The following is a 25,593-nucleotide window of genomic DNA, read 5'->3' on the forward strand; positions in this document are numbered from 1 at the left end:
AAATAAAAAAAAAAAATAAATAAAAGTGGATTAAAAAAAATAAATAAAATAAGTGGATTAAAAAACTCAATTAGATAAAGTACATTTCTTCTTTAGAGGAATTTTGAGAAATGCAAATTGTTTCTTTGTTTTCTTAGGTGTTTTTTTTCCCCCAGACAGTGACATTTCCAGAGATTTTTTTTTTTTTCCAGAGATGTTTTAATGCCCCATTGATCTCTTAGTGCTCCTCAAAGGTTGGTGCCATGGTGCACCAACCATGGTGCAATTTAATTGTTCAAGTTTTTATTTTGATGCACAGTATGAGAAACAAACTTTTAAATCATCTGAATCTTATGGAAAATGAAACAGCAAATAAATTAGACCCATGTTAAAATAGAAGGTCAGTTGTATGTCCAAACTTAAGGATATAAGAGCCACAGATAAACTTCGATTCCACAGTCTTCTTTGAGAGGTCGAAGTCTTTCAAACACAACTTTGCTATGAACTAACTGGTCCAGAGCTCAACAGCACATGGGAATGTTTAACAGGGGTGGTGATCAGGGACACGTTTCCTTGGTGCTGCTTTGATAATGTTGTCCACACGCAGAATCACCTCTGCTGCTTCAGCTGCACTCAAAAGAACTTGCTGCTTCACTTGGAAATTTTCTGTTATACCCAGTACTGCCATATCTCCGATGGTACCTTCCTTCATATCCAGGCCAGCAGTTCTGTTGCCTTCACTGTGGGCAGCTCGCAGCTGGGCCACCAGGTCTGCACTGTCGTAGCCTGCGTTATCAGCTATGATAGTTGGTAGCATTCTCAGTGCTTTAGCATAAGACTCCATCGCAACAGCTTCTTTGCCTGGTGTTCTACTGGCAAGCTGTGTCACAGCATGAGCCATCAGCATCTCAGAACAGCCTCCTCCATACACTGTTCTAGAATCCTTCACAGTTTGGGCAAGAACACAAAGAGCATCATGCAAAGATCTTTCTGCTTCATCTAAAATCTGTTGAGTGGCCCCACGCAGAACAATGGTACAAGCTTCACCAAGGGCTACCCCAGAAAAGTGGATAAGTTTATCTTCTCCAATCATGACCTAGTCCCAGCTGGACTTCCACTTAACCTGCCTCTGATGTTGTTATAAAGTGTGCTCTATCCAAAGGGCAGTGGATGAATTACAGCAGGACACCCAGACTACAAGCCAAATGGGCCCTTTAAAAATGTATATGGCCAAACTGAAATATTACTTTAAGTAATGCAGCAGAGAAACACTGTCAAGACACAAGGAACAATCAGGGGTGAATCTACTTGCATTGAGCAAAGGGACCGTGCAGCAGAAGAGTTCCGTGATCACAATGGTGTATGCAGGTCCCTCCTAGTGTGGAGTTCTCACCTGAACGTGAGGAAGAAAGAGTGTGCATCTGCCAATGTATACAATGTTTGTGTTGGTCCCGAACTCATCTGCACTGAGATCCATTCCTCATTCTTCCTCTGCTCTGCAGGAAGGATGAGCCCTGCAGACCTGTCCCTAGGTTGGGAATTGCCAGTGAGGACCATAGTAGGAGACAGAGGAAAGAGGGAGAAGCCAGGGTATTTCTACTGCTCCCTATCTGTCCCTGGCAACATCTGATCCAACAGTCGAGACACTTCCAGCCTTTACCCTTTGCCTCCTCAGTCTGGTCCAGGGTGGCCTCTTGGTAGTGTCAATCTATAGGTTGTGTCCCAGTCTGAAGATGGGCACTTCAGGTCTGCCTTCCCCTGGGTAACCAGTTTCCTGCATCAGGCTCACTGTTTTAAATTCTCAAGTGATTTCCTTCCCTGAGAAGACTGAGATAATATAATATGGAACTCACAGCCTTAGGACAAAGCTTCAGAAAGGTAAGCCCAAAATATACTGTCCTATTGCTCTTCCATAGCTGAAGGGTTTTAGTCTATTTGTTTCATGTTTAATAAGTGCTAGTGTTATTTCTTCCCTTTCCATTCTCAACATTTCTTCTATTTATGACTTAAAGTTACACTTGAACTTATAAATAGACTTTCTTGTTTTCTAGTTATTACATCTTGGCATAATACTTTCCAAACACCATTTTATTATGTTCCACACTTAAAAAGCCACCTGGATATTCTCCCTTTCTAGTCTTTTTGTTAAACTATCTTTAAGTCCCCTTGCATGTTTTTGTAATGTGTAACGCAGACTGTGTTACGATAGAAAAGTTTCAAAAGACTTGTGCAGCTGGGAACTTTTTGATGATTTCATTTTATAAGTCCTTTGGAATGAATGTGGGCATTAAGAGGCACAATGAATACAATATCAGTTTAACAAGATTTGAGTGGCCTTATTTTTACAGAGAAGTTAACATTTCTAGACATTGTGATTCCACCAGTGGCTTTCTCCATAATGTTTTAAAAATGGAATTTAGCAGACATATAAAATGGAAAAAAATAGAAGAGCTGTCATAAATCTTTTTTACTAAAGTGTTTTGTGATTGCTTCAGAAAGAAACAAGATGAGAAAGTCCAGGTGCTATTTGTTAAAGTATAAAGTTGATGTTTCAGCCTTATACTATCAATCTCAAAGGGATATAATGAAAGAAACTAAAGAACATGGGTCACATGTTTGATGGTAACTCACCAAAGAAATCAGGTCCATCTGGCTTTTCCACAAGACACAGGAATGTATGAAGCCAAAGCAATGAGAAGTGCACAGCATGGCAGGATTCACCAGAACCTCCCTCTGTGGCAGGTCCTAATCTGCCCCCATCCTGGACACAGTACTGCCCCATGAGGGTCATAACAGGGGAACCAGAGGGCAGACTGTGGTGGTGGATCTGCTTACTTTTATGACAACCTGCTATGGCAATCACGTCAGCCACTCGTACCACTAATGGCATCCCCTGAGAAGAGATCACTTGGCCACCTCACTTGGGCTGGGAAGGTTAAAGAGATCTCTCAAGTACTGCTTCACTTTCTGCATTCTATAAGCTGATAAACACCATGAGACTTCATTGTTGAATTGTGCCTTTGGATCGACTCTACTTCTCCACAGACAATTTTTCTTTTTAGGGTCTTTGGTTTATTAGACAACTTGCACTTCAGCCTCTGAAAACTATTTAAAGATTGTTTAATATCCTGACTTTTTAAGAGACAATATACTTTTAGAGCTTTTACGTATCACTCTATATGATCTTTCTCACTCTTTTAAAAATATATGTAATAGTCCCTCACATGGATACAGTATGTTTGTTTAAACCAGTGTCATATTGAAAAAGAAAGACTATAACACTTTCTCCCCAAGGTGTTGTTTTCCCAAAATGCAGCTTTATTTACTGAATTTCATGCCTTACTGAACTTTCTATGTACTGACTTAAGTACAGAGCTAAGTTAATTAAATACTTTTGCAAAGAAAACTATAGAATTTATTAGATACTTTGCTTGTAAACTGCCAAGTAATACATGAATCAGGTTAAATATCTGAATTGTAAATAGTACTAGAAGTTGCCTCTAATAAATATTTAGCATAGATGATGAAGAGATTTTTCTAAAAGAAAACTCTAATTGCCTTCATGATATATAAATAACTATGGGTTGTTCTACACACAAAACTTCATGCGACTTACACATTAAGTTATAAACTTCAGGGTCAGTTATAGAAGTTAATTTTCTAGTTTTACTAAGAATAGGATATATTTTAAAACAAGACTCATCTGGAAAGCTAGAGATTTCACCTAGAGGTAGACTACAAGGTAAGGCCCTCCTGTACTCTCTTTCAATGCTAGTGTATCTCTGGTCCTCTAGGATGCTGGGAGAAAAGTACATCCATGGAGCTCCCTCTAACCTTGGTATGCTGGTATTATTCCAGGGGCCCAAGTTTCTACTTTGGATTTAACCTTATTTCTGGAGAGATGCTCCTGAATTCTTCTTCTGTTTGCTGTATTGGCTTCCATTTTGATCTTGCTGTCTTCTGGCCCTGGCTGATACCCTGTAATCCAAATTCAGACAATGCCTGAGTTTGACTGATAATTTGGGCAGGTAACGTCGACTGGGCTTAGGTTCCAAATAACCTGATTACAGCAATTTAGTAGGAAGAAGTAGCATCACTTATAACATACCAGCTAAATATGGTTTTACTTTACTGACAAAGTCTCAGGTTTATAGTTCTTATCAATCAGTAACTTGAGAAAACTAACTATTTGTAGTCATTTATTCTTTCAGGTCATTTACATAAATATTATCATCTCCTCCCACCCCTCTGTTTTATTTAACTCATTTTGAATAGCTGAATATGAGTTTTAAAAATATAAACTTTTGTCACCTTAAATTATATGTTGTAGAAATATTAGAAAGAATATTCGATATTATTTAAATGCCAAAGAATGTTTAAGCTGATTTAGTCAGATATTCAGTGAAATACAAAATTGCTAAGATTTTGCTGTCATCCCTTTAACTTTTGGATCAATCTTGAATCAGATGAATTTATATGTTTGTTTGGCATGTTTATTAACAAGTTCTTTGGGAAAATTCTGAGAAATATAGTTTCTAAATCATGCTGATTCTTAACTCTGAGGTTTAACCAATTTTATTTCTCAAAGTATAGGCTTGATTTTTAAGACAATTTACACATTCCTCCTCTAAATGCTTATTTAACTTGAATTTGTGAAGTCCTGGATGTTCCTGGTTTAAAAGCAATATGCAATAAAATGCAATATAAATGCTATGAAATCAAAGCAGCTCAAAAAATTGTTGATAAATCATTTTCTGTGATATGTATTCTACCACTAAGGAAAACATCCCTGTGAGATAATAAAAATGTTTATAATTTTTCAGTTTATTTCAATTTATGCAGTCAACCAATTAATCTCACATTATAAAGAAAGACCTATTAAAAAAAAAGCACTGGCAGCTATAGTTAGTGTTTTATAATTATCACAAAATGGCTTTCTGAATAACTTCACAAAAAAATTCATAGCCCAAAAGAATTGACTGAGGAAGCCAAGCATGAATTTTATAAGAAACAGAGATTATAATAGTTATTTGAAATAACATTTTCTGAAATAGTAAAACATAGATTAGTAAAACTTTCAAATTCCAACAATGCTAAAGTCTCCCTCCAACAATAATTGTTAAATGCAAATATAACTGCTCCAGATAAATGATGGAGATGAAACTATCTGGTGAAAATTGATTACATGCTAAACATATGAAATTTAAAAAATTGGAGTCTCTAAAAATAAATATCACTCTAGGAAAGTATTAGAAATCTGACTAGGAAGAGTTCTCTAATTATGACTATTAGTACATGAATCTCCAACACTTTAAAAATATGATTGAAGAAACAATATTTAATTTTCTCAATAATAAAACATGCAATTATTCCTCACTGGTAGCCTCTTTTGTTTCAATGTGAACAGCCACAAATTGCAAGTAAAGCACTCATTTTAAGTAATGACTAGAAACAGGAAATGAAAAAATACATATTCTAGAAGTAGTCAAAAAGAACACTATCATAATTGCTATCAGAATAGCAAGAATTGATAGAACTATTATAATGTTCACTGTTTAGAATAATTATACAATTCATATCTTTGCCCCAAGAACAAGATTTATTATGAAAACATTTTGATTCTAATTTCTACTAGTTCATATTTATATTTTAAAAGCTATTTCTGAATCAAATATTTAAAAGAAAGACATTAAAATTCGTAACATTCAAAAAATCATCTAGGAAAATGACCCCCAAAATTATGAAAATGCTTACGTTAGACAAACAGCAATTACACAGAAGAGAAAAGAAAATGGCTAAGAGAAGTAAACAAATACATTCAGCTTCATTAATTTAAGATATTGGATTAAATAATATTCTCATCAGATCAGCAAAATAAAGCTTGGTAATATCCAGTGTTGTCAAGGACGTAGGTATATGTTGGTAGGCTATAAATTGACAGAATCTTCAGAAAGTCATGTGTAGTATGTATAAACATTTTTTTAAGTGCACATTCTCTTTGCCATAGCAGTCCCACTTTTGTGTGTGTGTATGTGTGTGTGTATGTGTGTGTGTGTATACACATACTCTCTCCCACAAGCAATATATATATATTCACCTCCTCTCACAAGCAAACAAAACAAAGCAACAAGTACATGTAGTAACTCACTCTGAAAACAACCTGAAGATTGACAGATCTTCCACAGCTAAAGATACAAAGAGAAGGCTACATCAATAAGAGTAAGAGGGACTGAGATGTGTCTGGAACCAAACCCCAATAAAGGCACTCACAACCAGAGGGGATGTTACAGGTGTGGAGGAGCAAGGGGGTCCAGCCCTAGGGACCTGCCCTATAATATCTAACCTTGAAAATCAGCGGGGATTCACTGTGAGAGATGGCAGGGCTATAGGAAACTGAGTCTCTACTCTTAAAGGGCCAGTCTCAGACTCAGCATAGAGGCAGCAATTTGAAAAGCACCTGGATTATACATAAAGGAAATTTGTTGAATAATTTTAGTACATGTGCCAGAGGGGCAGGGATCTGCAGTTTTCTCTGGGAACAGAAGAGTGAGCAGGTGCCATTGTTCTCATGCTCCTTCAGCCTACCTGGCAGGAAGTTGGTGAGAGTCAGCTCTGATACTCTCTATCTACCTTGTTCACGCCACTTGTCTTACTTTGGTGTTCGTTCCCCTGTGAGCCCACAAGCCCTGGCCACCAGTGTGCCTGCAGTAGCCATGGTTGGTCATAGCTGAAATGAGGCTGAGGGCCAGCCCTTCCCACTAGCATACCTGCAGCCATTGTGGCACAGCCATAGCAGGAGGGCACATGCAGCCCACAGAGAGAACACCTGTGGAGCACCTGGTTCTGGTGACCAGGGAGACTATTCTACTGGGACCAAAGGATGCCTTCTACATAAGGCCATTATTGGAGGAGACATAGCTGACCTACTTAATACACAGAAATAGATACAGAGAGTCAGACAAAATGGAGAGACAAAGGAATAAGTTCCGAATGAAAGAACAAGAAAAAACTCAGAAAAAGAGCTAAATGGAATGGAGATAAGTAATTTACCTGATAGAGAGTTCAAAGTAATGGTCATAATGGTACCAGATTGACCGAGGAGTGGAAGAACTCAGTGAGAACTTCAACAAAGAGATATAAAATACAAAACAAACAAGCAAGCAAAAAAACACCAGTCCCCGCCCCCTACAAAACATAACACAAAAAAACCCCAGTGAGCTTAAGGATATAGTAACTAAAAAATACACCACAAGGAATCAAGAGCAGATTAGAGGATGCAGAAGAGCAGATCAGTAATCTGGAAGATAGGTGGTGGAAATTATACAAGCTGAACAGTTAAAAAGAAAAAAAGAATTTAAAAAATGGGATCTCTAGGACAGTAATCAAACATAACTACATTTGCATTATAAGAGTCCTAGAGGAGTAGAAAGAAAGGGGCAAAAAACTTATTTGAAGAAATAATAGCTAAAACTTTGTCTAAATCTGGGGAAGGAAACAGACATCCAGGGTGCACAGAGAATCCTAAACAAGATAAACCCAAGGAGGTCCACACCAAGACACATAATAATTAAAATGGCAATAATTAAAGAAGTAATCTTAAAGGCAGCAAGAGAAAAGCAAACAGTTATGTACATGGGAAGTCCCATAAGGCTATCAGCTAATTTTCAGCAGAAAGTTTGCAGGCCAGAGGGAATTAAAGGGAAAAAACCCTGCAGCCAGGAATACTCTACCTGGCATTATTATCATTCAGAATTGAAGGAAAGATAGAGTTCCCCAGACAAACATGTTAAATGTGACCACTAAAGTAGCCTTACAAGAAATGTTATAGGAGCTTCTCTAAGTGAGAAAGAAAAGGCCATAACTAGAGAAAAATTATGAAAGGGAAAATTTACACTGGTAAAGCAAACATACAGTAAGGTCACTTTTAAAGCTAGTATGAACGTTAAAAGTAGTACAATCAATTACAAACAAAGAAACTTCAAGGGATACAGAAAATAAAAACATTTAAAATATGACATCATCTACATAAAACATGGAAGATGAAGTAAAATTTGGTGCTTTTAGACTGTATTCAAACTTTATGGGATCCCTGGGTGGCTCAGTGGTTTGGCACCTGCCTTTGGCCTGGGGCGTGGTTCTGGAGTCCTGGGATCAAGTCCCACATCGGGTTCCCTGCATGGAGCCTGCTTCGCCCTCTGCCTGTGTCTCTGCCTTTCTCTCTCTCTCTCTCTCATGAATAAATAAATAAAATCTTAAAAAAAAACTTTAGAGACCTTCAATTTAACACAGACTGCTATAAATATAGGAAGTTACACATGAACTTCACACCAAAAACATGTAATAGATATAAAATAAAGAAAAAGAAATCCACACATAACAATAAAGTCATTAAATCACAACAGAAGAGAAAAAGAGAAGAAAGTAACAAAGGAGAATTACAAAAAAAAACTAGAAAACAATGAACAAATAATACATAATAAGTGCATACTTATCAGTAATTACTTTAAATATTAATGGACTAAATACTCCAATTAAAAGACACAGCATGACTAAAAAGTTAAAAAAAAACACACCCAAGACTCATCTATATTCTGCCTACAAGAGACTCATTTCAGACCTAAAGACAAATGCAGACTGAACGTTAAGGGATGGAAAAAGATATTTCATACAAATGGCAGTAAAAAAAAAAAAAGAAAAGAAAGCTGGGTTAGCAATACTAATATCAGATAAAATGAACTTTAAAGCAAAAACTGTAACAAAAGACAAAGAAGGGCATTACAGAATGATAGAAGGATCAATCCTACAAGATGCTATAACAAATGCACTCAAAATAGGATTATCTATATAAATAAAGCAAATATTAATAGACATAACAGGAGAAATTGACACTAATACAATAATAGTAGGGAGTTTTAACACCCACTTACATCAATGGATATATCATACAGAGAGAAAATTCATAAAGAAAAAGGGGCTTTGAATGACACATTAGGCCAGATGAACTTAACAGATATATATATAGAATATTCCACACAAGACCAGTAGAATACAGATTTTTCTCAAGTGCACATGGAACATTCTCCAGAACAGATCACATTAGGCTGCAAAACAAGTCTGAAATTTAAGAAGGCTGAAATCATATCAAGCATCTTTTTCAACCCCAATGGCATTAAACTAGAAATTAATTACAAGAAAAAACTAGAAAAAACAAACACATGAAAGCTAAACAACATGTCACTAAACAACCAATAGTCAATGAAAAAAATCAAAGAAAAAAATTTAAAAATACATGGAGAGGAATGAATGTGGAAACACAACAGTGTTTGCTGTATCCCAAAAATATCCCAATATTTTTGGGATACAGCAAAAGCAGTTCTAAGATGAAAGTTTAGAGTAACACAGGCCTATGTCAGGAAAAATCTCAAATAAACAAACAAACCTTATATCTAAAGGAACTAGAAAAAGGAAAACAAAAAGCCCAAAGTTAGTAGAAGAAAGGAAATAATAAAAATTGGATTAGGAATAAATGAAATAGAGACTTAAACACAAAAGAAAAGATGAAGATAAGAGCTGGTTCTTAGGAAAGATAAACAAAATTGATAAACCCTAAGCTAGATTCAACAAGAAAAAAGAGAACTCAAACAAATAAAATCAGAAATAAAAGGGGAGAAGTTAATGCTGACACCACAGAAATACAAAAGATTACAAGAAACTACCACAAAAAACTACACGCTGAAATACTGGACAATCTAGAATAAAATGATAAATTCCCAGAAGCATGCAACTGTCCAAGCCTGAATTAGGAAAAAGTGGAGAATGTGACAGACTGATTTCTAGTAACAAAAATGAACTGGTAATCAAAAAACTTTTCACAAAAGTCCAGGACTAAATGGCTTCACAGGTGAATTCTACCATACATTTAAACAAGAGTTAATACCTATTTGTCTCAAACTACTGCAAAAAAAATTGGGAGGAAAGAATACTTCCAAATTCATTCTACAAGGCCAGCATTACCAAAACCAGATGAAGACACTATCACACACAAAAAATTACAGACCAATATCCCTGATGAACACAGACAGAAAAATCCTCAACAAAATACTAGTAAACTGTATTTAAAAATACATTAAAAGAAAAAAAAATACATTAAAAGGATCATTTACCACAATGAAGTGGTATTTATTCCAGAGATGCCAAGATGGTTCAAATTATCCACAGATCAATCATTGTGGCAGACCACATTAACAAAATGAAGATAAAAATCATATGCAGAAATAGCATCTGACAAAATTCAACATCCATTCATCATAAAAACTCTCAACAAAGTAGGTAAAGAAAAATTATACCTCAACATAATAAAAACCACATATGATAAACCTGAGATAACATTATACTCAATGGTGAAAAACTGAGAGCTTTCCACCAAAGATCAGGAACAAGACAAGGATGCCCATTTTCCTCCACTTTTATTCAATATAGTACTGGAAGTCCTAGCCACAGCAATTGGACAAGAAAAAGAAAGAAAAGCCATCTGAACAGGTAAGGAAAGTAAAACTCTCACTATTTGCAGATGACATGATACCATACACAGAAAACCCTAAAGACTAATTGAAAAAAAAAAAAAAAACTATTAGAATACATGAATTCAGCAAAGTTCAAGATAAAAAATTAATATTCAGAAATCTGTTGTTTTTCTACATACTAATAATAAACTATCAGAAAGAAAAACTATGAAAATAATACCATTTACAATTGCATCCAAAATAAAATAGGAATAAATTTAAACAAGGAGGTAAAAGACATGTACTCTGAAAACTATGAGACACTGATAAAAAAAATTAAAGACGACAAAAATAAATGAAAGAATACATCACACTCATGGATTAAAAGAATTAACACTGTTAAAATGTCCATACTACTGGGGTGCCTAGGTGGCTTAGTTGGTTAGGAGTCTGACTCTTGATCTCAGCTCGGGTCTTGATCTCAGGATCATGAGTTCAAGTCCTGAATTGGGCTCCACACTGGGCATGGAACCTACTTAATCTACAGACTCAATACAACCCCTATCATACTGACAGTAGCATTTTTCACAGAACTAGAACAAGTAACTCTAAGATTTGTATGCAACCACAAAGACCTCAAATGCCTAAAGCACTCTTAAGAAAGAGGAACAAAGATGGCTGTAGCACAATCCCAGATTTGAAACTATATTGCAAAGCTATAGTATTGAAGACATTATGGTACTGGCACCAAAACAGACACATAGTTCCAAGGAACAAAATAGCCCCAGAATAAATTCACACTTACATGATCAGTTAATTGACAAGGAAGGAGAGAAAAATATACAACAGGGAAAGACGATCTCTTCAATAATTGGCTCTGGGAAAACTGGAGAGTTACATGTAGAAAAATGAAACTAACCTATTTTCTTACATCATTCATAAAAATAAATTTAAAATGGCCTAGAGACCTAAATGAAAGGCCTAAAACCATAAAACTCCTAAAAGAAAACACAAGCAGTAAAAAATGTCCATCTTGGACATTGGCCTTAGCAATATTTTTACTGCTAAGCAAGAGACACAAAAGTAAAAATAAACCTTTGGGACTATGTCAAAATAAAAAGACTGCACAGTGAAGGAAACTATTAACAAAATAAAAAGCAATCTACTGAATGGGAGAAGATATTTGCAAATGACATAGACAATAAGGGCTTGACATCCAAAATATTTAAAGAACTCCTACAACTCAACAGCAAAAAACAAATAATCTGATTAAAAAGTGGGCAAAGGGGGATCCCTGGGTGGCGCAGCGGTTTAGCGCCTGCCTTTGGCCCAGGGCGCGATCCTGGAGACCCGGGATCAAATCCCACGTCGGGCTCCGGTGCATGGAGCCTGCTTCTCTCTCTGCCTCTCTCTCTCTCTCTCTCCCTCCCTCTCTGTCGATCATAAATAAATAAAATATTTTAAAAACTAAAAATAAAAAAAATAAAAAGTGGGCAAAGGACCAGAAAAGACATTTTAAAAAGATGTACACATACCTAACAGACACATGAAAAAATGCTCAGCATCACTAATCATCAGGGACATGCAAATCAAAACCAGAATGAGATATCACTTTACACTTGTCAGAATGACTAGAATAAAAAATACAAGAAATAACAAGTTTTGGCAAGGATATAGAGAAAAGCGAACCATTGTGCACTGTTGATAGGAATGTAAATTGGTGCACCCCTATGAAAAACAGTGTCGAGGTTCCTCAAAAAATTAAAAATAGAAATACTATATGATCCAGTAACACCACCTCTGGGTATTTACCAGAAGAAAATGAAAACATCAATTAGAAAAGCTGTAAGCACCCTATGTTCATTGCAACATTATTTACAATAGTCAAAATATGGAAGCAATCTAAATATCTGTTGATAAATGAATGAATAAAGAAGATATATGGTATACACTATGGAATATTACTAAGCCATCAGAAAGAATGAAATCTTGCCATTTATGACAACATGGATGGACCTAGAGGGTATTATGGTAAGTGAAATAAGTCAGAAAGAGAAAGATCCTATATGGTTTCACTTACATGCAAAATCAACAAAACAAATAGGCAAAATCAAAACAAAAGTGGAAACAGACTCAGAAATATAGAAAACTGGTGGTTGCTAGAGGGTAGGGAGGTGGGGTGATATGCAAAATAGGTGGGAGTAAAATGTACAAACCTCTAGTTATAAAAGAAATAAGCCACAGGGATAAACAGTATAGTATAGGGAATATAGTCAATAATATGGCAATAACTTTGTGTGGTGACAAATGGTGAGTATTTTGCAATGTACTTAATTGGTGTGCTATGTATCTAAACTTATATAACATTGTATGTCAACTACAACTAAAACAAAAAATAAGTTACAATGTAACTTTATTATTGAATGTCATGCAGCATCAAAAATAATCAGTATGTGAATTTATGTGAATAACAGACATTTCATGATCTATTTTTAAATGAAAAATTACACACCAAATGTGTAGAATGATACCGGTAGTTTAAAGTCATCCTATTAAATATGTAGCATCAAAGGTAACTGGCAGAAGCAAATTCCAATCCTCTGCACAAACTTTTCTCTCCCAGTTTTCCAAGAATTCCTTGAAAAATAAATTTCCAAGAGAAATAAGCAACTCACAGATGGAAGTCATTCAACACATAGAGAAACAACATACCATGAGTGGGAGCAACAAGAATAGAGATATCAGAAAAAAAAAAGACTTGAAATATTGTTATAATCTGACACTAACCATAAAATTATATTCAGTATGTAAAAATAAAGTTTGAAAATCTGTGTAGCTATACAGGGTAACCAATGAAATCTAAGAACCAAATAGAGCACCTGGAACTGAAAAATATAACTAAAATGAACAAAAAACTTCAATGGCTAGGCTTGGCAGTAAATTAGACACAGCAAAAGAGAGAGAGCAGTGATAAAGAGATTTAGGCATGAAGATACTATCCAGTGTGTCGCACAGATATATGGAAAAAATAGGTTAAGAAAAGATGGTGATGGTGTAGAAATGTGTCTAATTGGGATTTCAAAAGGAAAAAAGAGAGAAAGAGGGCAGATGTAATATGTGAGAAGAACATGGCTGAGAATTTTCCATAACTAAGTGTCTTCTGTCAGATTCAAGAGCACAATCAGGCAGAGATACATACAAAGACAGGCTACAGCGCGACAAATTATAGTGAAACTAGAGCAATGGAGACAGATTTGTTTTTAAAGATTTTATTTATTTATTCATGAGAGACAGAGAGAGAGAGAGGGAGAGAGACAGAGAAAGGCACAGACACAGGCAGAGGGAGAAGCAGGCTCCATGCAGGGAGCCCCATCTGGGATTCTAGCCCTGGTCTCCAGGATCACACCCCCGGCCGAAGGCGGCGCTAAACCACTGAGCCACCGAGGCTGCCCAAAGACAGAGATCTTTATTTTTTCAACAAGGAGAGAGGCAGGGAGGGAAGGGGCAGAGGGAGAAGGAAAGATAATCTCAAGCAGGCTCCATGCCCAGCATGGAACCAGAGTCAGGGGGCTGAGATCACAACCCTGAGATTATGACCTGGGCTGAAATCAAGAGTCAGACACTTAACTGATTGAGCCACCTGGGATTAGTGATTTGGATTTGAATTTATGCTCTGGACACACTACAACCACCAATAAAATGAAGTGGCAGGAGTGAAAGATTAAAAGGTGCACAAGAAACCTTTCAGAGATGATGATATGTTCATTCTCTTGACTGTAGTGATCGTTTCCATATGTTGAAACTTATCAAACTATACACTTTTAATATGTGTAGTTTACTGTATGTCAACCATACCTCAATAATTCTATTTTAAAAAGAAATGGAGAATAAAAAATTGATAAGCATATGGATAAATACAAAAAATATAAAATGATGCCTTTATAAAACAGCAATATTAATGTTTTAAGGAGTTAAATATTTTAAACACAGGACCACGATAGCATATTATTCCAGAGGGGAACAAATTCTTCTAGGGATGAAGATAATGCTCAGGAGGTGGGTAAGTGTATTAACTTGAGACTTTGATGATTATGAAGTCTTTAGGGGGGGTTTACTCTATTACAAAAAGAGTAATATCAGAGTATGTGACTTCAAATAGCAGAGGGTAAAATAAAAAAAATAATAATCCAAATAGAAGGCAACAGAGAAAAAAAGAATCATAGAAAAGATGGGACAAATAAATGTACAAAATAAGATGATAATGTAAATAAATGCCTCTGTCAAGCAAAAAATTGCAGACTATTTTTTTAAATCAGCTATATTACGTTACAATGAGCATATCTAAAATACAAGTTTCCAGAAAAGTCAAAAGTAAAAGGCTGGAAAAGATACACCAAAAAAACATCAAATAGAAAGCTGGTATACCTGTTAAAATCAGACAAAATATTACTATGAGACAAAAATCATTGCTAGGGCAAAATATGGTCATTTCCTAATGACAAAACAGTCAAATCCTAAGAAAATGTAACAAATTTAAATTTCTATGTACCTATTAAGAAAGCTTCAAAATGTAAAAGGCAAAAATGCTCCATATGATTAATTTTGGCCACTGAGATATAAGTAGAAATTCCTCCCTCCCTGGCTGGAATGCAGTCATGAAGATGGAATGGATCTTGGAAAGGTGGGCCCTGTATGGTGGAGAAAGGAGCCTTCCCCTCAGGACTCTGCAGAGGAGAGCTACTGCTGAGGCCCTAACCACTCACTCCAGACTTGCTGTAATAAATTTCCCTTCCGTAAGTCAGTGTTTTTTGAGTCTTTTGTTCCTCACACCAGAACCTGATCTTAACTAAGAGTAAGTTTACAGAAGCTAAGGAAGTAGACACTTTTGCAAAGGAGGGGGAAAGTCATCATGGCTTTCCTAATCCCAAAGTGCTCCTGTGATGTTATTATAACACTTAGGTAATCAATACGACAGAAGAAAAACTAGTTCCTTCAAATGACAACTGGCAATATATTGCATATGGTTTATTAATCTCTGCTTCTGCCTCTTACTTTCAACTGATTTGCCAGTTAGGAAGGAAATAGAAGATTAATTTGGTTCATTTAGACTTCCCTTTGTGTGTGTGTGTGTGTGTGTGTGTTTGTGTGTGTGTACTTCAAGCACTTAATATCCATGGAAATTGTGAAATGGTCCATTTGTGCTTAATATCCTCTCTAGGAAATTTAATTGATTAAGTGCAATATCCCCTCAGAGAGAAGGCACACATCCTAAATTCTGTTTTTATAATATCTGATTACAATCTATTTGTGATCCCTAGACATCACTGGTTTCTTTTTCCTGCTGCTGTTGCTGTTTCTGTTGTTTTCAATTCAGCAACAAGACGCAGAGAAGAATCGCTCAAACACAAAACATTTGCCAGGTAATATTATGTGGATGAGAAAATTAAACACAGAGAAAGTCAAAAGAGGATTTCAATATGAAAAACCAAAGCTTGTGACGTTACTAAATGTTCATGACCCTGACTCTGAAAGCTAATAGGTTCCGGCACATTTTGACTGATGCAAATCCATACTGGAGTGTATCAGAGGAAATGATTTAAGAGCCCAAAGGGCATAGGAATATGGGGAGATCTACGAACTCAGTGGTTTCTGAACTGGGAACACATGAACTCTTTCCAAAGAGTATGTGAGTGTAGATGGTTTGTAAGAAATCAGTTTCCAGACTCCGGAGTCTTTCTAATTTATGTATCTGAAAACGTTCCTATGTGCAAAGCATCTTTTTGGTTTTCTAACCCTCTTTCTTTTCAATCATGCTCTCTCATTTCACAAGACTTTGAGATCTATTCCAGTCAGTGAAACAGACAAATCGCTGCACCATAAAACCCTGATTTATTTTTACAAACAAATCACACTGAATGGTAAAATGGATTTTCAGTGTAAATAATTTATCCATCATTTCACTATTTGAAAAGGATAATGCTCTTGGCTTTTATCTCTTCAATAATATTATGAAGTTGAAGTGCAAAATACTACTGGTTACCCAAAGAATGCATATCTTCTCAAAATAAGTAATATCCTCCCTTAGCCATGTTCTCATTTGTTAGGGACACATGATTTACTAGGCATCTGGAAGCCATTCTTTTAAGACGTCTTCACTGTTTCCTTTGGTGTTTTTGGGAGACATCACCCGGATATTATTAATCCTCAGTTTGTTTTTCCAAAATATCAAGTCGCACATTAAATCCTTTACTCTCCATGAGGATTTCTGGAGTAATCACTTCTTGGCTAGACTACACGTTTTCTATATCAAATAACCTTCCCTACATTCCAGTGTACTTTGCTCTGAGTTTCTGCTTTTTAAAAATCCAGAAAAGGGACCAAGGGCTACATGACATAAAATGGAATTAAACATCTTTTACAGTATTCTGCATTCTCACTTAAAGAGAGAGCTTAGATTAAAATGGAAAGATTGGGAATAAAATAATTAATAAAGACACTGGAAAGGTTTAGAATAACTGCACAAAAATAAAGTGGCAAATCAGAACAGTTAACCGTTAATTCTGGCTATGCATCCTAGATATTCTTGCTAGAGGAATGAGAACAGGATATGGTGACTGAACCACCATGATAATGTAATGAGAATGAAGACCAAAATTAGAACACATTTAGTAAATGATGACTGATAAGTGAAGAATGGTGTTTTGACAGATTGGATTATTAGTTCCAATGATGTCTTTGCTCTGTTGTCATGGTATCATATATCCATCCCTTGCTATGGTTTCATATCGGGCAAATAACAGCTCCTGGCCCCTTGACTTTGTGTTTGGCCATATGACTTGTTTTGGTCAATAGGCTATCAGTTTGATATGACGCAATCAGAGACTTGGAATGTCCATGGAAGTGATTCACTGTGACAAGAATGTGTAATAGGCAGCTGATGTTCTCAAGCCTGGGTTCCAGAACTAGACATATGGGGCAGATTCACAGCCTGACATCGAGCCCAGAAACACACAGCTTGAGGCAGAGCCACTCAGGCTAAGCCTAGACCAGCCAAACTGTATTGAAACTGCAATTGGCCTACAGACCCATGAGTGTGAGCAAAAATATGTGTATACCACTGAGTTTTGGGGTGATCTGTTATGCAGCATTATTGTGGCAACAGTTAGCTGTCACAGAAGCCTTACCTCCTCTGATAGTATGCCCGTCAGCACTGGATCTCTTTAAGCTGTGTGATCATCAGCCAGGCCTGGGATGATGGAGAATAAGCTTCCTACAAAGTTGTTGGCCCTGGTTCTTCTTGGAGAAGCTGATTAGCTCCTGGTTGTGTTTTGCTTAAAATTCACTCTTATTCATCTTTGGTATTTGCTCAACACTTTTGCCAGATTTCTAAATAACATGCTTAAACTGCTATCTCTTGATATTTCTTTTTTGTACATTATTAGTGACTCTTGACTCTGAAACAGGGTATAATTCTGTTCCCATCACTCCTGCCCCCCCCCCCCGCCACCTTCAAGACGTCTTCACTTTCCCTACAACAATACCTGGGATTTGCTCGAAAGGACACCTAAATGTCAGCACCTATAGATCTTTGTTTTGGGGCTGGCCGGTCTCAAGTCCTTTGCCTGACTGGGCTGCCATTGTGAGGAGGGTGACCAGAAAGGGCTCAGGACAGTCTTGGCATTCAGCATACCCATAGGCTCTTAGTGTTCAATTGTCCCTGGTGCCCTGACTTATGGATCTTCCAGTTGGAGAAAAGGATACTGGGGTCCAGCTACCCCCAACAAGGCTCTCAAGCTGCCTTCCTGTTTTCAGTCCGCTCTGCAACTTGAGAGATGCCACCTAGCCCTGAGTCTTTCCAGGGCTACTGGCAAATGTTTTATTTTTCTTGGCTTTGACCCCTTTAAACTACTGGGTTTCACTTTCTCCTCTTTCCTGAGCCATTCCAACTCTTCTGCTTTCCATTATCCACATTTTGTTGCCATGTTTAACCTGTTTCATCTTCCCTCCCTTCCTCTGTCCCCATTGGATCTCAGCACACTTTGGAAATTTGCATAATGCACAGGTTTGACTGGCAGGCCAGTGATGTGGCATGTAGGCTTGACTAACTCCATAGGCTACTTTTATCATTTCTAGAGGTGTTGATCCAACTTGAGAAGAGACTATGCCTCTCTAGGTTTATTCTTTTTCTTTTTGATAGTACTGAAAAGCTTCATGCTTTGTCTTTATTCCCCCAATTTCAATTTGAGATTCCAGTCATTTAATTATTTTTGCACTCAAACTTTCTAGTCAAAAGGTCAGCTGACTGCAGCCACATGTAGTAAATACAAGATAAAGATCAATGAAAATGTCTTTTCTTCATGAAGTTGCCTCAAAATGTTTAAGGCAAGCCTATAATTTTACTTTGGAATTAAAGTCATTTTGATACACATGAAATCATTTACTATAATTTGTTGACAAATGGCAAACAATGGCTAACATTAGTTCATATGTATATATAATTTAAATTTACTTATGTAGCCTATGTTTGTTTCTTATACTATTTTTTTCTTACTACGGGAACACAGGGTCATTACAATACATCAAAAGATAAAGAGGTATGTAAATAAAAATTGAATAATTCTTCCCCACTTTTTAAGGTGATGTATATTATTGATTTGCTGTGTAACCATCCACAATTTGTACATATACCTAAGAAATAATATGGTAAAACTTTTTTACTAATCCAAGACATTGGGCTTCAAGATACAATAGACAATTTATTCCAGAGTGCGGAACTAGGACAAGATGTACAATGGGAAAGAGTATAACTGGAAAATCAATTACCTGACTCACTCACACTGAAGTTAGAAAAGGGAAATGAGTGGGAATTCCAGGAAGAAGCTTTTTGGAGAGAACCATACTAGCCATCTCTTTTCTACTCACCTGCCCCCAACGTCAAGTCAGAGAGGAAGAAAAGGACTCTACGAAGACCACTTAGAGTCCTAACTACGTGTCCTTTGCCTTGTGCAGTTGGGAGTGGAGAGGGTGCAGTGGACAAGCCTGGGGATGAGAGACAGGATGGGTATAGTGGCATTGGTGGCAGAGTGAAGGAAAGTTTCTATTGTGATGGAACTGACCTGCAAATCCAGAGTTTATTGGGCAAATAATATGAAAACTGTGGAGGAAGTACTCTGTTAGAGGTGGAACAGCAGCTAGGAGACCTCAGCAGACAGATGTGTGAGATGCTAGGTTCCTGCTGCTATAGCCAGAATGAAAACTCTTGTTCTGGATGGAGCAAAACCCCAGGGGAAGAATATCAACAATGTAAGGTTTTTGAAGGGCCGAGAAAAACTCTCACTAGAGAAAGAGCCAGTTTAGACTTCATGCAAAGGATGCAAAGCTAGCTTGTGAGAGGAAGATGACTTTGAAGGTTTCATGGCCTTTTTCTCTCTTCTCTCTCCCCTGTTATTTCTCACCTAAAGGGCTAGAGTGAGACTATAGATAGGAATTAGTAAAGACAAGGTATAAACAAGAGGCTGACCATGCATTTCAAATGCCCATGGCTGTGTGGCTGGTCTGAGATGCTTGCCTGGTGAGATGACCCAGGCGTCTATTTCTTTTTTTTTTTTTAAGTTTTTTTTATTTATTTATGATAATCACAGAGAGAGACAGAGAGAGGGAGAGGCAGAGACACAGGCAGAGGTAGAAGCAGGCTCCATGCACCGAGAGCCCGACGTGGGACTCAATCCCAGATCTCCAGGATCGCGCCCTGGGCCAAAGGCAGGCGCTAAACCACTGCGCCACCCAGGGATCCCCCAGGCGTCTATTTCTGAGCTCTTAGTTGTCTTATCTGACCATGGTTGCTGTGATTTCCAATTCATAATTACTGCAAGGCATGGAAGTACTAAGAGCTGCCCAGGTACTAAGAGCTGAGTCCTTTGGCCTCTGGTTTATGAACATCCCCCTGTCTGGTGGTAGCATCCTAGCCCCCATAGTAATCATGGTCAATCAACAACCCAACTAGTATCATAAGTCCTTGCTTTTTGTTTTTGTTCTGTTGGGTCACTGGCATGAGGACCCCAGAGCAGCCAGTTGGTAGTCACAGCCTCAAGTCCAGTGGAATCCTTACTGTATTCTCTGATGGAAGCAATTCCTTCCATGAAAAGTAGGGCTTCTACACGCCAAATTCCGTAGGTCACTGATCGTTATGGAGAGAAAGTTCACTCCTTGGTTTGCACAGCCACGAATTCCAGCTACTAGAGAAAATAGTACTACATGTCAACTGTTAACTCGGTGCATAAACCATGTCTTGGAGAATGGAGACCCAACCCTACGAGGTGCTGTGCCATACTGGCTCCTTAGCTGGGATGTCAACAGATCACTCTGCTATCTTAACAGGATGGCTGCCTCTGGGTCATGCAGGTCATGAGATCAATGGCTCTCATAGTGGTAAGCCTACTGTTGCATCTCTGTTGCTCTAAAATGAGTCTCCTGTTCTGAGGCAATGTTGTATGGAATACCATGTTGATGACTGAGACATTCTGATGGTGGTTCTGGCAGAGGCAGAGTGGACAGGGAAGGCAAATCCCTATTCGGAATATGTATCAGTCCTAGTAAGGAGGAATCTTTTCCCAAAATGAAAGGAATCCAATGTGACTGACTTGCCACCAGGGCCTGGTTAGTCTCCCCAGGAATGTGCCATATTAAAGTTTAGTGTCAAAAAAAAAAATAAAAGTTTAGTGTCAGTCCCTGCTGTTAGCAGACTGGAGACATGGCATTAGTAAAATCTCCAAAGTGGCTTTGGACTACTATCCTAACAGAGCAATTAGGTGGCCTTTTGGAGGCATAGCTGTAGTGTCAGCTTGGAGACAATGGTCTATAAAGATGGGGTGCTATCCTCCACACTCCAGTGTATACACTAAATCAACAGCCCTTATATGGGGCTGTGACCCATAAAGGTCAAATACATAGATTCTAGAACTAAGAGGTAGAAGTAGAAGTAGCCATGCTTATCCATCACATGGGGGAATGTGTGCTTCCTGTCACTGCAAGTCTGGGCTCTGTACATTCAGAAGTCCTTGTTCCTAGGGTGGAAGTGTTCCAACAAGGGACCTTAAACTTTAACTTTTGGGGGCACCTGGGTGGCTCCGTCAGTTAAGGTCCTAACTCTTGACTTCGGCTCAGCTCATGATCTTAGGGGTCATGGGATCGAGCCCCATGTCGGGCTCCATGCTCACTGGGGAGTCTGCTTGAGATTCTCTCTTTCTACTCGCCTCCCCCCCCAGCTCATGCTCTCTCTCTCTCTCTCTCTCTAAAATAAATAAATACATTTTAAATTTTAACTTTTGGTAACTTTGTGACTTTGGGCTCTCCTGCTCTCTCTTTGTGCAAGTAAGCCCAAAGTCACATATTTCTCTGTGCAAAAGAGAAATTGATTGTGATCATGAGGAAGGGGTAGAGTTGTGGGGCAAGGGAAGAATGTGTCTGGAACTTGAGTGGTCCACCTGTGGACTGCTTGGTACTTCCTTGCCTAGTTTTGATGATAAAGGCACAAATAAAATAGCTATCACATGACAAGGACTGATGCCAATGGTTCAGATCCCTCAGCAAAGAGGGCCAGGGATCACCCCACCAGCCATCTAGACCAGCCACTGAAGGATGAGGGGAGTTTGGAATAGGCAGAGGGGAAGGGAGATGATGAGTATCAGTTGTGACCATAAGACCACCTGCACAGCCAGGGGCTGTGGTTTTATCTCTTATCTTTCTCTTGTTTAGTTTCCCTAGGAAAAGAAGCCCACCAGAATCCTGGAGAAGCTGCTCCCAGATGTACTGCATGATGCTAGTGAAATCTCAGCCATGCAAGGGGTGGACTGTAGTGGCTGCTGTGGACTGTCCAGACCACCATCCCCATCCCACTCCTCCAAGACTGAAGAATGCTTGTCCTCACCCGCTGGGGAGTGTTTGTAGCAGATAGCTCTCAACTTAAGGGCTGAAAGCCATGCCCTCCTCCTGGGGACAGCCTGTATCCAGTGACTGGCCAGTAATGATGAGCTGATGTAGGAATACAGAGGTCCAGCCCCCTAGTCTCACTATGTAAGAACTCTGCAGGGCCACCCCAGCTCCAGAGCTGTCCACTGCAATTCTGCAATTCAGCTGGCCTTGTCCAATCCCATTGCCTTCAATTCCCTGTGGATATTCCTCAATGAATTGCTCACATGTGCTTCTCCATCTTGGAGTTTGTTTCCTGGGGAACTTGACCCAACGTGGCTTATTAATAGTCTCCTAGCTTCAACTCTTGTACTTCAATAGCCTACTTCCACAACATACCCAGAATGGCTAACAACACAAATCTGGCCATATCACACCTTGCTTAAAATCCTTCAATAACTTTCATTTACTCCTGGAATAGAATCTGATTCTTGATCATGGCTTAAATTCCTACTTTATGTAACCCTGCCCCCCTATTCATCCTATTCTCCCTCCAACTCTACTTCTTTGCTTACTGTGCTCTAGTGGCCTTCCTTTTAGTCCAGAGATTTGGAATATACTTTAATGGGGTCCTTTTTTTCCCCAGCACCCAAACTTAGATCACCTAGTTCTGCTAACAGAGTGCCTGGCATGTGTTGGTAGCCAAAAGAATGCATTAGTGGAATAAATGAAGGTCTAGAAGGTTAGAATCTAAGGAGAAGGAGCCATTTCATTTATGGACCATGGGCCTTGCTCAGAAATGTACCACTGAGATATATCTTTGCACACAGGAAGGCAAGTAGAACTTTTTGATTACTAGTCTTTATCTATAATAGAAGGTAGGAGCTGGCAAACTTGGTCCTTAGAACTTCACACAATTTTCTATCATCAGAATTTCTGTTGAAATCTCCTGAAACATTCCATTGAGAGGCAATCTTTCCCCTTAACGAGACTTAATCTTATCACAGTACAATCTAAGAGACTGCACTTTCCTGCAAGCCTCATGAAGTTGCGTCTGTCTGGTCCTTTCCTGACTGAGGGAGGTATCGGACATTCAAACAGACCTTGCCTATCACCTTCTCATGGTTGTAGCCTATGAATGCTTCTCTTGGTGGTTTCATGCCAGTTGACTCTGCTCTAACACAAGAGAATGGGTCCCTGAGACCTGCAGACTTTTTTGTTTACATAATATTATGTGTTGAATTGTGTCCTCCCTAAAATTCATAGGTTCAAGTCCCAGTATCTCCTTATGGAAGACAGACTCTTTACAGAGTTCATTAAATTACAGTGAGTTAATTAGAGTGGAGCCTAACCCAACATGGCTGGTATCCTTAGAAAAAAATAAAATTTGCACAGAGACACGTATACAGGGAGATGTCATGTGGACATGAAGATGGCCATCTACAAGCCAAGGAGAGAAGCCACGTAGTGTGTGGTATCTTGTTATGACAGCCCTAGTGGACTACACACAGAATCTATGCTTCTACAGAGAAGCTGAGTTGGTCTGAGCCAGGGGCTTGGTTTCACAGAAGCATATTTAGCTGACATAAAGTTGTCAGAAAGGGCCAAAAAAACTCTCAAATCTTTTCCAGAAGTCCTTTGGCAGACTTTCTGTGAAGCTCCATTGGACAGAACTGAGTCACATGTGCATACTTTATGAAGACAGCGCTTGGGAAGGCCCTCTGCTACAGCAAACTTCTGCGTGTGCTCGCACTGTTGAAGGTTCTTTTCCCAAACACAGCCGCTTAGAATCATACATCTGGTTCTATCAACTATATTCGAGAAAACACAAGCTTCACGCTTCTGGTGCCTGGCTCAAAAAGATTTTGTCAGGTAGAAAGGCATCTTTGATTAGGTGATTCACCAATTTCACTTTCTACGTGTCACTCTTCTAGATCTTAGGGATACAGACTTGAAGGTCTCTATTTCATGGAGTTTACTGTGGAGGTAGCAGTTAATGACAGCTGGTCAAGACAAATCCTCCTGGGAGGCTTCTTTAGTTTGGGTGGTCAGCACTCTCTGAGAAGTATTCATTTAAACTGAGAGTTGGAAGGTCAGCCAAGTTAGTACCAATATGGCAAGGAAGAATTAGAAGAAGCCAGCTGAGAATTCTACAGATTTACATATCATTACATGCTTTTTTTTTTTTTCTTGGACAATCTCGAGGCTAATAAATTCAAATTTTGCCATCAGATTAAGCAATGGTAGATTGTGACATTTGGCATGAATTTGGCAAATGAGAACACAGATACTTAGATCCTGGAGGGCACTGGCTTTTGCAAAACCTCCTGAATTTGTAGATCTCTGGCTAGTTTCTATGCTGGGCTCAGTAATGCTCTCTTACATTATACAGCTGATGAAAATGTGCAAGTGACATAAAGCACCCAAAGAAATTTTCCTGCTCCATGAGTATTCTAGCACCCCTCTCTGAAGGGTGGATTCTGATCCTCACCAATGTGTGACCTGCATCACTCTAGAGGTATGATGCTGTGGTTGTCTCCAAGAGCAATCTGTTCATTTTGGGAAAGGGCTCCCTTCAGATGAGATGAGATGATATATGCTAATATTTATTAGCATATAATAATCCTTTCTGATTCACTGCAAGTCTAGGCTTCTCTGGAGGCAGAGGCTACTTTAGGCAAAATGGTTCCATTTCCAACAACTTTTATACTCTTAAAAAAAAAAAAAAAAGGAAAGGAAAAGAAAGAAAGAATCCCCAGAAAAGCCTAATCTATTTCATTTCTCTCTGCATCTGAAGAAGAAAGGCTCCACTTTTAAACTGGGACAATATAATATCCTGACATCTAATACCCTAACATCATCCATATCTGAGTCTTTGGCTTTAGGGAAAGAATCCAGTTCTAGTTCCTAAACACTCCACCACCCTAAATTATCTAGTACACGGCCCTAAACACTCTACCCACAAAGACAGTATGCTGTTCTTGCTCTCTTTTATTATTTTTTCCCCAAATATTTTCTTTTCAGCCCCTGCTGGTTTCTCACTGCTGGGACTCTTGTTGATAGAAGTATCTACTGGTGTGGTTAAGGCCACGCTGGTAAAAAGTAAAAAGGCATTTAAAAACATGAGGAAGTGTTCTCATTTCATTCCAATTCTCTGAATTAGACTAATAAAGAGCAGTTTCTGCTTTTCCAGTGAGTACTGATG

The 25,593-nt window shown here is 38.2% G+C and overlaps 2 long non-coding RNA genes across 3 annotated transcripts in view; one reads left to right on the top strand and one right to left on the bottom strand.

Annotated features, from left to right (window-relative positions):
- LOC140633267 (uncharacterized) overlaps nucleotides 1-25,593 on the bottom strand; it is a 96,480-nt gene that overhangs the window by 70,498 nt on the left and 389 nt on the right. The window contains exon 2 of one of the 2 annotated variants that reach the window (XR_012030903.1): nucleotides 3,866-3,957. This is a non-coding gene — a long non-coding RNA (uncharacterized lncRNA). Of the gene's footprint in view, nucleotides 1-3,865; nucleotides 3,958-22,635; nucleotides 25,481-25,593 lie in introns of those variants that run through there. The other variant, XR_012030904.1, reaches the window with a different exon arrangement.
- LOC140633266 (uncharacterized) lies at nucleotides 17,430-22,688 on the top strand. Its single transcript, XR_012030902.1, has 2 exons — nucleotides 17,430-17,574; nucleotides 22,236-22,688. It is a non-coding gene; the product is annotated as an uncharacterized lncRNA (long non-coding RNA).

This window comes from Canis lupus, chromosome 5 (assembly GCF_048164855.1).
Source record: "Canis lupus baileyi chromosome 5, mCanLup2.hap1, whole genome shotgun sequence".
Classification (NCBI taxonomy): Eukaryota; Metazoa; Chordata; class Mammalia; order Carnivora; family Canidae; genus Canis; species Canis lupus.